At 36.2% G+C, this 10,764-nt stretch overlaps 1 long non-coding RNA gene across 1 annotated transcript; it reads left to right on the top strand.

Moving 5' to 3' along the window:
• Positions 1-1,072: 1,072 nt before the first annotated feature.
• Positions 1,073-10,441, top strand: LOC135277969 (uncharacterized). Its single transcript, XR_010345502.1, has 3 exons — positions 1,073-1,418; positions 9,756-9,796; positions 10,227-10,441. It is a non-coding gene; the product is annotated as an uncharacterized LOC135277969 (long non-coding RNA).
• The last annotated feature ends 323 nt before the right edge of the window (positions 10,442-10,764 follow it).

Genomic DNA, 10,764 nt, shown 5'->3' on the forward strand with positions numbered 1-10,764 from the left:
TATTTATTCTTTGATTTAACCCATGACCACTACAACTGCCATCACTCACTGATTCACCAAAAATTGGGGAAATAATTCTCTGATTTGTTTTAATTAATCTCTTTTAAATGTATATATAGCTCACATTTATTTCGATGTTTAATATTAGAAGTGTTTTAGGTTTTTATTTAGAAGTTTGGTGATGTTTTTGTGACCAGAAATATGCAGGAGGAATTTAACTCTTGTTTAGATTAATTAGCCTATGGTAAGATTGGTTTTATTACATGACGTTTCACTTAAAGTTGCAGTTTCCAAGAACCTATCAAGGACATTAAAGTGAGAACTTACGTACTATTTGACTCTTCAAAGAAAAAGTTTGGACACCCTGATATAAATTATTGTGTTGCTTTTCCCTCAATAATTGATCTCACTACTTTCCCAGATTTGTATGTAAAGAGTCCTTTTAGATGTTATAAAATGAAGCAAGCCTGAATTAGTTAGATCCAACTGATTATTGGCTCAGATATTGATGTCTATGGAGTGGGCCAGATCTTCAATTAGACACATTCATGTAACTCAAGTAAAGCAAACAGGGGCCAGCCCTATTAAAGTAAGCCAGCTTTTCCAACCTGAGCTGAGCCCATGCCCCTGGACAGAGAGAGCCAAAGGTGCCTCACATAAACCCAAAAGCCTTATTGTGTAAGCTATTCTGTAATGAATGAGGAACAGGGGAAATTAGTGTTTAGACTGCCTAGTACTGATAATTAAGGATTACAAGAAAAAAACATAAAACAAGGGGAGCGGGCATGAGGAAATGGAGAAAGTATACACACTCAGGGCAACTGGAGGAATTTAGTATCCTGGAACCTGACAGTCCAGAACAGATCCGAGCAGAACCAGCCAGGACGGCATTCAAGCAAAGCTTTGAGACGATGCTGAGAGTTTAATCTGGGATAAATGTGGCTGACAAATCCAAATGACAGGCATTGGGCTAAAAATAGCAGATAAGCCAAGGGAAAGGAAACCCAGATTTGAAACCGAGCAAGAGGAAGGATGACAGCCAAGCTAGGAAATATGTAGAGGATTACACCACAGAGAAAGGGAAACTAGCTTGCCTTTAATGGCTTTTAAGTCAGTGTTTGAAGTTCGGGCAATTTGAATCAGTCAGAAGAGATTAAAGTTGTTTAGCAGTATCATCCGTTCGAAAAACAGAGTTTCAGGGTGCTTCTGAAGTTATATATATATATATATATTATATAGATATACATATCTATATAATATATATTTTTTCTTTTTCCTGAATTTGAGAGCAAGACTTAAAGAACCACACAGAAAAAAATCTTTATTCCTCAGAAATTCTGGGGTGATTAGTCCTAAGAATCGGGGAATGGAAAAGCAGAATGGAATTTTCAAGATAAAGCACTTTTCTTACAGCAAAGGTAATAAACTTGTTCCTGAAAGGGCTTGACTTTAAGGACTAAAAAGAGATTTCATACCCAAGGGAATCTCAAAGATGTTTTTCTTACATGGGATCAGTATGGCCTCTGTAATCATATTATATACGTGAAATCTGATTGGCATTATATATTATGTATACCAAGAGTTTTTCACTTCTGGGTAAAAAACTCCAAATGGGTAATGGGTGTTCCTCTCTTGCATCATGAATGGCATCTGCGTTAGATGAAGATGGCGTGGAAGATAACTAAGTGGTGGGACTGGAAGAATTTTGGTTCTTGCCAGCATCATGAAATCACTGATATACTCTATACTGGACCTCCAGTTATAGGACAGATTACATTTCTATTTTGCTTAGATCATTTTGAGTTAGAGTTTTTATTACTTGCTGTCAAATTAATACTGATACATGCCAGGTTCCCCTCCAGATGCTGAGGATACAATGGTAAATATGAAATAGACAAGGGTTAATTGGAAGAGCAACAAAGAAACCAGATAATTTTAGCAGGATAATTTATGATGGCTATTTGACCCCCAATTGGTGCTACTGTTGACTAACTGATTTGAATTTAGGGAAGGGTATGGATCCTACGGTTGCAATAGCAAACCCATTGTAAGAGTTAATTTTACAATGTAAAATTTCTAAAAATTGAATGGATATTTACATGCTGGCTGTTGAGGAGACATTAGAAATAGGAGATGTTACTGGGGGCAGGGGAAGCAGGGATGCTTCCACGAGGAAACCTTGAAAGGAGACTCAGAAGGAATATCCAAGAATGTGAAGGAAAATCAGGAGAATATGGAATTAAAAAAGCCAAGAGAAGGGTATTTAAAGAAAGCCATGGTCAACTGTGCAAAGCAGCTAAGGAGTTAGAAAGATGCAGGCTGTAAACTGTCCATTAGATTTAAAAACAACAAGGTCAATGTGAATCATGAAAAAAGAAGTTTCAGTAAATAGAGAGGGGTGGGTGTTGGATGGGAGGGAATTGAACAAGGAAAAGAAAGAAAGGAAGTGGAATTAAGGGATTGATTATTTTTTCAAGCAGCTTAGCTGAGAAGGGGGATAGAAAAATATAGAATATTGTGCATATTTGGGAAGGAGAGGGAGAATTTCAGTTTCACAAAAGATTCTGTTTGGCCCTCCTAATTGAGAATCTCTTATAAAGAGGAATAATCAGCTTCCTTTAGCCTTCATTACAGGCCCATACCCTACCATAGGTATTTGGAAAGGGCCTGTTTTAAACAGACTCACCCTATGAGTCACATAATGAACAATGAGAATTAATGGGTAGGTTAGGATTTCCCAGCAATATACTTGATGTGTTGAGTTTGGCTATGAAGGGCTTTTAATTTCTTGTGTAAGACAGTTATTTTAATTACCTTTCTCAGAGAGTTGTGCTTACTCTATGGTTTTGAATGGCGTTCAGAACTTATTCGGCAAAACTTTATGTTTGTTTTTAATTTCACGTTTCATATATGTGTATATGCGTGTATGTGTGTGTGTGTACAAAGTGAAGTGAATTGAAAATCACTCTGGTCCAACTATACAGAGAAAACCTCTCTAAACATTTCAGCAGGTTTCCTTTCGGTCTTTTTGCTGTACATGTATTTGTTACCTCCTTCCATGTGTTTAGTACTTCCCCAGGCCTGAGATCTACTGGACGGAGTCATAAAATGTGAGGCCCAGACCTGACCCTCCAAGAGCTGACAGCGTATTTGAAAGGAAAGTCATACAGAATGAGCTGCAAGAGGGAATCATGGCCAAGGCCAAGATTAAGGGGAGGCAAGTGAGGCTGCATCATGCAAGGGCAGGATCAAATAATGTGATATTTTGTTCATCCTGAAATTGTTTTGTGCTAATTCAAGTTTTAAAAAATATTCTATTAAAATATTATACATCTTAATTGCTGAGTTGCTTAGAGCCCCTTAAATTTTGTGCCCAAAGAGAATGCCTCACTGGCCTTACCTTGATTAACCCCCTGGCTGACAGCATAGGCCTTAGATTGAGACAGAAGTAGGTTTGAATCCATCCCTCACACTTACTGGAGGTGTGATCTGAGCAAGTTACCTGCCCTATGTAAGCTCAATATTTGTAAAGTGGAGCCAATTAAATTAAGTAAGTTAATACAGGTAAAGTGCTAATAAGCTTAAGGATATAACAAATATTTAGTAAATAGAATATTATTTCAAAACAAAATGAATAATCTAAATACTCACTATATAATAGCACTGTTCAATAGAAATTGAATGTAAACCAAGTGATTTTAAAAACAGCTATGTTTTTAAAGTGAGTGAAATTGTAATATTTTAATGTTATTAAACCCAATATATTTGAAATATCATTTCAACATAAAAGCAGTATAAAATTATTAATGGGATATTTTATATTTTTTAATACTAAGTCTTAGAAATTAAGTATGTATTTTATACTTAGAGCATACCTCAGTTTTGACAAACTGTATTTCAAGTGCTCAGTAGCCACATGTCTGGTGGCTGCCATATTGGATGGCACATATATAGACCTTCTTAGAAGATATTTGGAGACTAGAGTAATTGAGACAGAAATGTGGAAAAAGAAGGCATTTTTAAACCCTGTTAATAAGGAAACTTTGGAAAAAGCACAATCTTCAAGTATAGGACAGTTTCTAATATCCTTTGAATAACTCTCTTTGAAATATGAAAGGCTGTGATTGGTCAAAAGAAAAACTTCAGCTGAATTAAATTTAACGGAGTTTAATTGAACAAAGAGCTATTCGTGGATGGGGCAGCCTCCTGAGCCAGAGTAGGCTGAGAGATTCCCGCGCAGCCATGTGGTGAAAGATTTATGAACAGAAAAAGAAAAGTGACATACAGAAAACAAAAGTGAGGTACAGAAACAGCTAAATTGGTTATAGCTTGATGTTTGCCGTATTTAAACATGGTTTGAACAGTTGGCCACATTTGATTGGCCAGAGCTTCGCGATTGGCACAACAGTAGGCGAAGTCTGTTTATATCTCTCCTTTTTACAGTTTACGATGTACAGAGAAACCTTTAGGCTGATACATAAGCAGACAACTTTAGGCTAAACTTGATTTAACAGATTATTTGGGAATACAATTAGGAAAAAACTATGCAATAAGAAGAACACATTACTCCTCCTTTAATTTCTACCAGTTTATCAAATGTTCTTTGCTTCTGCACTGTCCTTCATTTTCTTATTCTATTTCCTTTGGATTCTAAGAACATCTTAATGTCATTTCTGAGCACAGTAGCCATGGATTTGAAATATTTTGAGTTTTAATTCAGTCTGTTCCCTGGGTCAAAAATTGATGAGCTTTTAAAAGCATAACACCCAGATATTTTGAAGATATTTTAAAGGCTTGAAAGATTCAAACTTGAAAAAAAAAAACTGTAACTAAACTTAAAGTTGGCAAAGAATTATAATTTTAAAGTGACTTGCTTAGAATCAAATTCTTACTGGAAAGGTAACAGTCTGTCTGCTTAATTTACTTTGTGTCAAGAAAATTAAAAACTCAACAATAAATTTCCCAAAGAATAAGCACAATATTCTTGGGGATAGTGTATAATCAAAAACATTTTTAAAGATATTAACTTCAAGTACCTTTGCTTCCTGGCCTCTGTCAGGCCTCCCAATGGAATCTTTACCTTATTTGCCACACACACGGTCCCTTATGTTAGCACTGATTGCAGGCCAGGTAGTACATTTGCAGCAAAAACCAGCCAGACCCCACGTTATTTTTCTAGCATGAAAGAAATTGCTGGTTTTGTGTGTATGTGCTCATACTTTATTTATAGCATTTAACATTTTACTTCAAGTCAAGACCTAATTTTAGAGTGCAAGAATTGACTCTTTTTGGAAATAGTAGGGATGAAATTTCTTTAATTAAGATGTGCCTCCCTCAAAATGCTGAGTCATTTATGATGCATTAAAAAAAACCTTTCTTTTTTCAACCCTCTTTCCTGGATTGGAAGTGAACGTGCCAAATCTCATGTAGAAATCATTTTCTGGAAGTTTTCCAGGTCTGAGAATATGGGGAAAAGATCTTTTAAAATTCTACAGCCTCACTGTTTGGTGTGTGCGCCTGTAGCAGCAGTTTTGGTCTCACCTGAAAGTTTCTTAAGAAAGCAGAATTTCCTATGTAATTGTAACTTTGTACATAATGACCAATCTCTCCCTATTTCCCTCTCCCTTACTCTCCCCAATCTCTCGTAACCACTGTTCTATGAAATCAAAATTTTAAGTCCACATATGAGTGAGATCATATTGTATTTGTCTTTCTGTATCTGGCTTATTTCACTTAACATTATGTCTTCCAGGTTTATCCATATTCTGGTATCCTATTTATTGCACATAGAGTTACTATAATAAAAATAATTTATTGAATATTTCTTTTTTTTATAACACTTTAAGTGCTGGGGTACATGTGCAGAATGTGCAGGTTTGTTACATAGATATATACATGCCATGGTGGTTTGCTGCATCCATCACCACGTCATCCACATTAGATATTTCTCATAATGCTATCCCTCCCCTGTCCCCCCACCCTCTGCTATCCTTCTCCTATCCCCCCAGCCCCCGACAGGCCCCAGTGTGTGTTGTTCCCCTTCTTGTGTCCATGTGTTCTCATTGTTCAACACCCACTTTTGAGTGAGAGTATGCGGTTTTTGGTTTTCTGTTCTTGTGTCAGTTTGCTGAGAACGATGGTTTCCAGCTTTATCCATGTCCCTGCAAAGGATATGAATTCATCCTTTTTTATGGCTGCATAATAATCCATGGTGTATATGTGCCACATTTTCTTTATTCAGTCTATCATTGATGGGCATTTGGGTTGGTTCCAAGTCTTTGCTATTGTGAACAGTGCCACAGTAAACACACATGGGCATGTGTCTGTATAATAGAATGATTTATAATTCTTTGGATATATACCCAGTAATGGGATTGCTGGGTCAAATGGTATTTCTATTTCTAGATCCTTGGGAAATTGCCACAATCTTCCACAATGGTTGAACAAATTTACACTCCCATCAACAGTATAAAAGTGTTCCTATTTCTGTACATTCTCTCTGGCATCTGTTGTCTCCTGTTTTAATGATCACCATTCTAACTGGCATGAAATAGTATCTCAATGTGGTTTTGATTTGCATTTCTCTAATGACCAGTGATGATGAGCTTTTTTTCATATGTTTGTTGGCTGCATAAATGTCTTCTTTTGAGAAGTGTCTGTTCATATCCTTCACCCACTTTTTAATGGGGTGTTTGTTTTTTTCTTGTAAATTTGTTTAAGTTCTTTGTAGATTCTGGATGTTAGCCCTTTTCAGATGGGTAGATTGCAAAAAAGTTTTCCCATTCTATTGGTTGCTGGTTCAGGATTTTGAATGTTCTAACTACAAAGAAATGAGCCAATGGATATGTTAGTTACCCTAATTTGGTCATTGCAGAATTTATACATGTGTTGAAATATCACATTGTACCCCATACACATGTACAATCATGTGCCAAAGCTTTTTAAAAATTTAAGAGAAAAAAATTTTTTAAAGAAAGTAGAATCTCAAGCTCCAACCAAACATACCAGATCAGAATCTGAATTTTAATAAGTTTTATGAGATGATTCTCATGCACATTAAAGTTAGAGAACCGATCTATAGAGTACAAAGGTCTCCATAGTTTTGTTTAAATAATTATTGTTAAAAGATACCACCATAAATTGTTTCATTACTGTTAATTACTGTTTCTCCAATTAAAATTTAAAAGTTTCCTTATTTAACCATTTAACTAAGATTTCCATTATAATATCATGCTGCCATTCAAAAGAATCTTTGATGTGAATACTCCTTTACAAAAATGTTCTTGTGTAATTTATAAGTATTCTTGTAACCTATACAGGTATTTGCATTCATTCTTATACAAGGACCCTGGGAATGAGATCTAGGCATGGGTAATTTTTAAAAGCTTCTCGGGAAGCTGGTATGCCTAGTTGTGAAGTATGCCTGTTTTTAAGTTAGGACTGAGGGCTGCTGTTCGGTCTCCAGAATATCTGATCCACAGGCCTCAAGGTCATAATTACAGTTTCGGTTCTTATAAGATGTGTAATCCCCTCATGGACTGATTCAGGTCACAATTTCTTTTCTGCGTTTTCTTGCTGTCCTTGGTTTTTTAGTTCTTAGCTATACCCTAAACAGTTATTCTTATAGCTCTGCCATGATTTAACTCAAAAATCATTTCCTTTCACACTTCTGGTATCTTTCCAGCTTTTCAGAGTTTTTCTGGAATCCAGGAGCCTCAAAATAGTATCCCAGATGTGTCTACCTCCATTTTCCTCCCTCCTTTCTCTGTGATATCCTTCAGAGACAGCCCAAAATAGCACTGGCCTCCTCTTGCTGGGACTTCAATGTTGTCAGGCAGTTTTGCAATTTTAAAATTTAAAAAGTCTAAAGTACCTTTACTAAATTAGATATTCAGACATTCAGATCACTGACCCATATTTTACAAAGCCAGTGATTACATTTTAAAACTAAGGATACTGGGGGATGATGGCCAAGTTCAGAATACAGTGAGTTTCAGCCTATTTCTGCTCCCCACTTTCGATGAAATGTCTGGCAAGCAGATCAAGGCTGATTTCTGTGGTGGACCACAGAACAGATGACACTCCTATCCTGTTATGTTTGCTTTAGAACATGTTAAAATGCTTTTTGGATGAATAATGTTAGTATCACCCAAACCAAATGAAGGTCATTATGTAAAACAAATAACAAATTAATACCTTGAAGATATATTCTGGCCAATTACTTTCCCACATAATTTAAAAAACATGCATATTTCACAACTAGGGAGCCAATTTGGATTTGATAATGTAGCTATTAGAATGACCTAGTTATCATATTTCTATGTGCCTTATTTGGGGACTGTTTTGATAAGCCCTTAGGTGGTAAAGATACTTCTTTAAAAAAAACCAAAAACTTTTGTTTTCTATCTGCTGTCATGTGTCTAGAAAGCATGAGTGCTGGATTCTATTTTCTGTTTCAGGAATCACCCAGGTCTTCTTGCCCTCTGGCTTAAGCTTCCCCTCCCTTTGGGTTCTGAGCTGACAGGTCTCTGCAGCCTATAATCTACTTTTCTACTTGATCAGTCTGCTAGTTTTATGTTTAGTAATTCACATCAGCATTGAGATGAAGGCATGTCAAGCTGGCCCAGTGAGAAAACCAGTTTAAATATGGAAGAGAACATTAAATGATTGCGTTGGGTTTGAGTTCACCATGAAGAGAACTGAAAGTATCTAATGTCTTGGATTCATGCAACTTTCCCTACCAATATTTTGCCAGCCAAGGGACTCAAAATCAAGTAGGATGTATTATGTGCCAGGAAATGTACTTTTCAGGAAAGTACTTTAAACATAAACATTAAAAGCACTTTATAAGGTCTTAATGGTAATATTATCATTCAAGGGCATCCTTAAAAGTTACTAGAAAACTATATAAATAAAGATGGGATCATTAAACATTTTAAAGTATAAATTAACTAGAAAGGTTTAAAAAATTTTTAAATTCTACCTAGGAGTTCAAAAATGGAACAGTAATCCACTTTAAATTCTTTTTTTTTAAAATGTGTGATGTTAATGAATAAACATGTTTTAAAAAAATTCCAAGTACTATTAAATAGGCTGTACATGAAATCATGCAAGCAATTCTATAGGAGAAACATTCCCCCTCAAAATCTTCATATTTTAGTATTTTGTTAAAGTCTCCATTATATGATTTACCTTCCCTGTGGATCAGCAATAGCCAAGTCGAAATCCTGAGCTGACTTTCTCATTCCCAACCCATATTCAGCCCACTTCCAGCTGTCTTTTCTGTTTTATCTCCTGCTATGCACCCTTGGGCCATAACCCGATTTTAATGCCAGCCAAGATACATCCTCTGATTTAAACAACAACCATCACCACCAACAAACATAACCACATAACCCCAAGATATTACCCTTATTTCCCTAGACAAGGGAAATCACAGGGATAGATAAAGGGCTTTGTTAACGACCATAGTGGTAATAGCTGGAGCCCCACTGACTTTCATTGTTTTGATTTAGGTCCCATCTATGGTTTGAATATGTCCTCTACATTCATGTGTTGAAAACTTAACTCCCAATGCAGCAGTGTTGGGAAGTAATTGGGTCAGTGGGGGTAGAGCACTCATCAATAGATCAAGTAGGTACTAGAGTTGGTTAATTATTGCAAGAGTGGGTTGTTATGAAAGGGAGTTCACTCCTCATGCTCTCTCTTTGTCTTGCATGCTCACTTCTGCCCTGCCACGTGATGACCCTTGCCAGATGCTCATGCCATGTTCTTGGACTTCCCATCCTTCAGAACTGTGAGCCACGTACATGTCTTTTTTTTTTTTTAAATAATTACCCAGTCTGTGGTATTCTGTTATAGCAACACAAATTAGGACTAAGACATTTCTCCTGCACCATCCAGCCTGCCTCACTCAATGCTCAGTATAATGTTGAAGTATAAGCTTTCTTAAGGTATGAAGTTCAAGTGTTAAATAATATCAGATACCTCACCTAACATATGGTAATACACATTTTATGAGAATCATTATTTAATATTGTATTTACATACTCCAATAGACCGTGAGTATAGCTATTGGTTTTCTTCTTCAGTCCCCGTGCTCAGTAAATGTATTCATTTGATAAATACTCAGTGAGTTCCAGGCACCTTGGTAAGACAAATATTTACTCTGTTGAGGCTGTCAATGATCAGAACATTTTCAGAACTTCTTTTCATTTGTTTTTCAGGGTCAGAAGTGTGCTTTCACTCATGGAGCCAGTGCACAAACATTGTCTAATCCAGTACTTATATTAATCAGGGGCTTATCACAAATCACATTCAGGAAGCACACTGCTCACTGGATCCTGCTCAATATATACTTGAAGGAATGACTCTAACCACACTTGATAGCCGAAAATGGAGACTGGAAGAAGTGAGTGACTTTGTTCACAAAGTCAACATCTGAGATGTAAGAACTCAAACTTTCAACTTCTGATGCCCAATTATTTTTTTTTCTTTAATACACCAGTATCTTCAATAGTGACAAATCATTACCTTGAGGGAGGACTTGATATGTGAGAAACTCTCAAAATTCATCGAGTTAATCATAAATAAGGTGGGGAACCAAACTGGATAATAGCAGGAAGGTTGTATTGTTTTGTTTTGTTTTTAATAAAATTGAGGCATTGATACTCAGGTAACAAACGAGCCACATTTTCTGGAGTGGCTATGAAGTGGCTCTGTAGACAGTTCAGGAAAGCTAGTTCTAAATCTTTGTGTGCGGTG

This window comes from Aotus nancymaae, unplaced genomic scaffold (genome assembly GCF_030222135.1).
Source record: "Aotus nancymaae isolate 86718 unplaced genomic scaffold, 86718_ANA_hifiasm-v0.15.2.pri h1tg000036l, whole genome shotgun sequence".
Taxonomy (NCBI): domain Eukaryota; kingdom Metazoa; phylum Chordata; class Mammalia; order Primates; family Aotidae; genus Aotus; species Aotus nancymaae.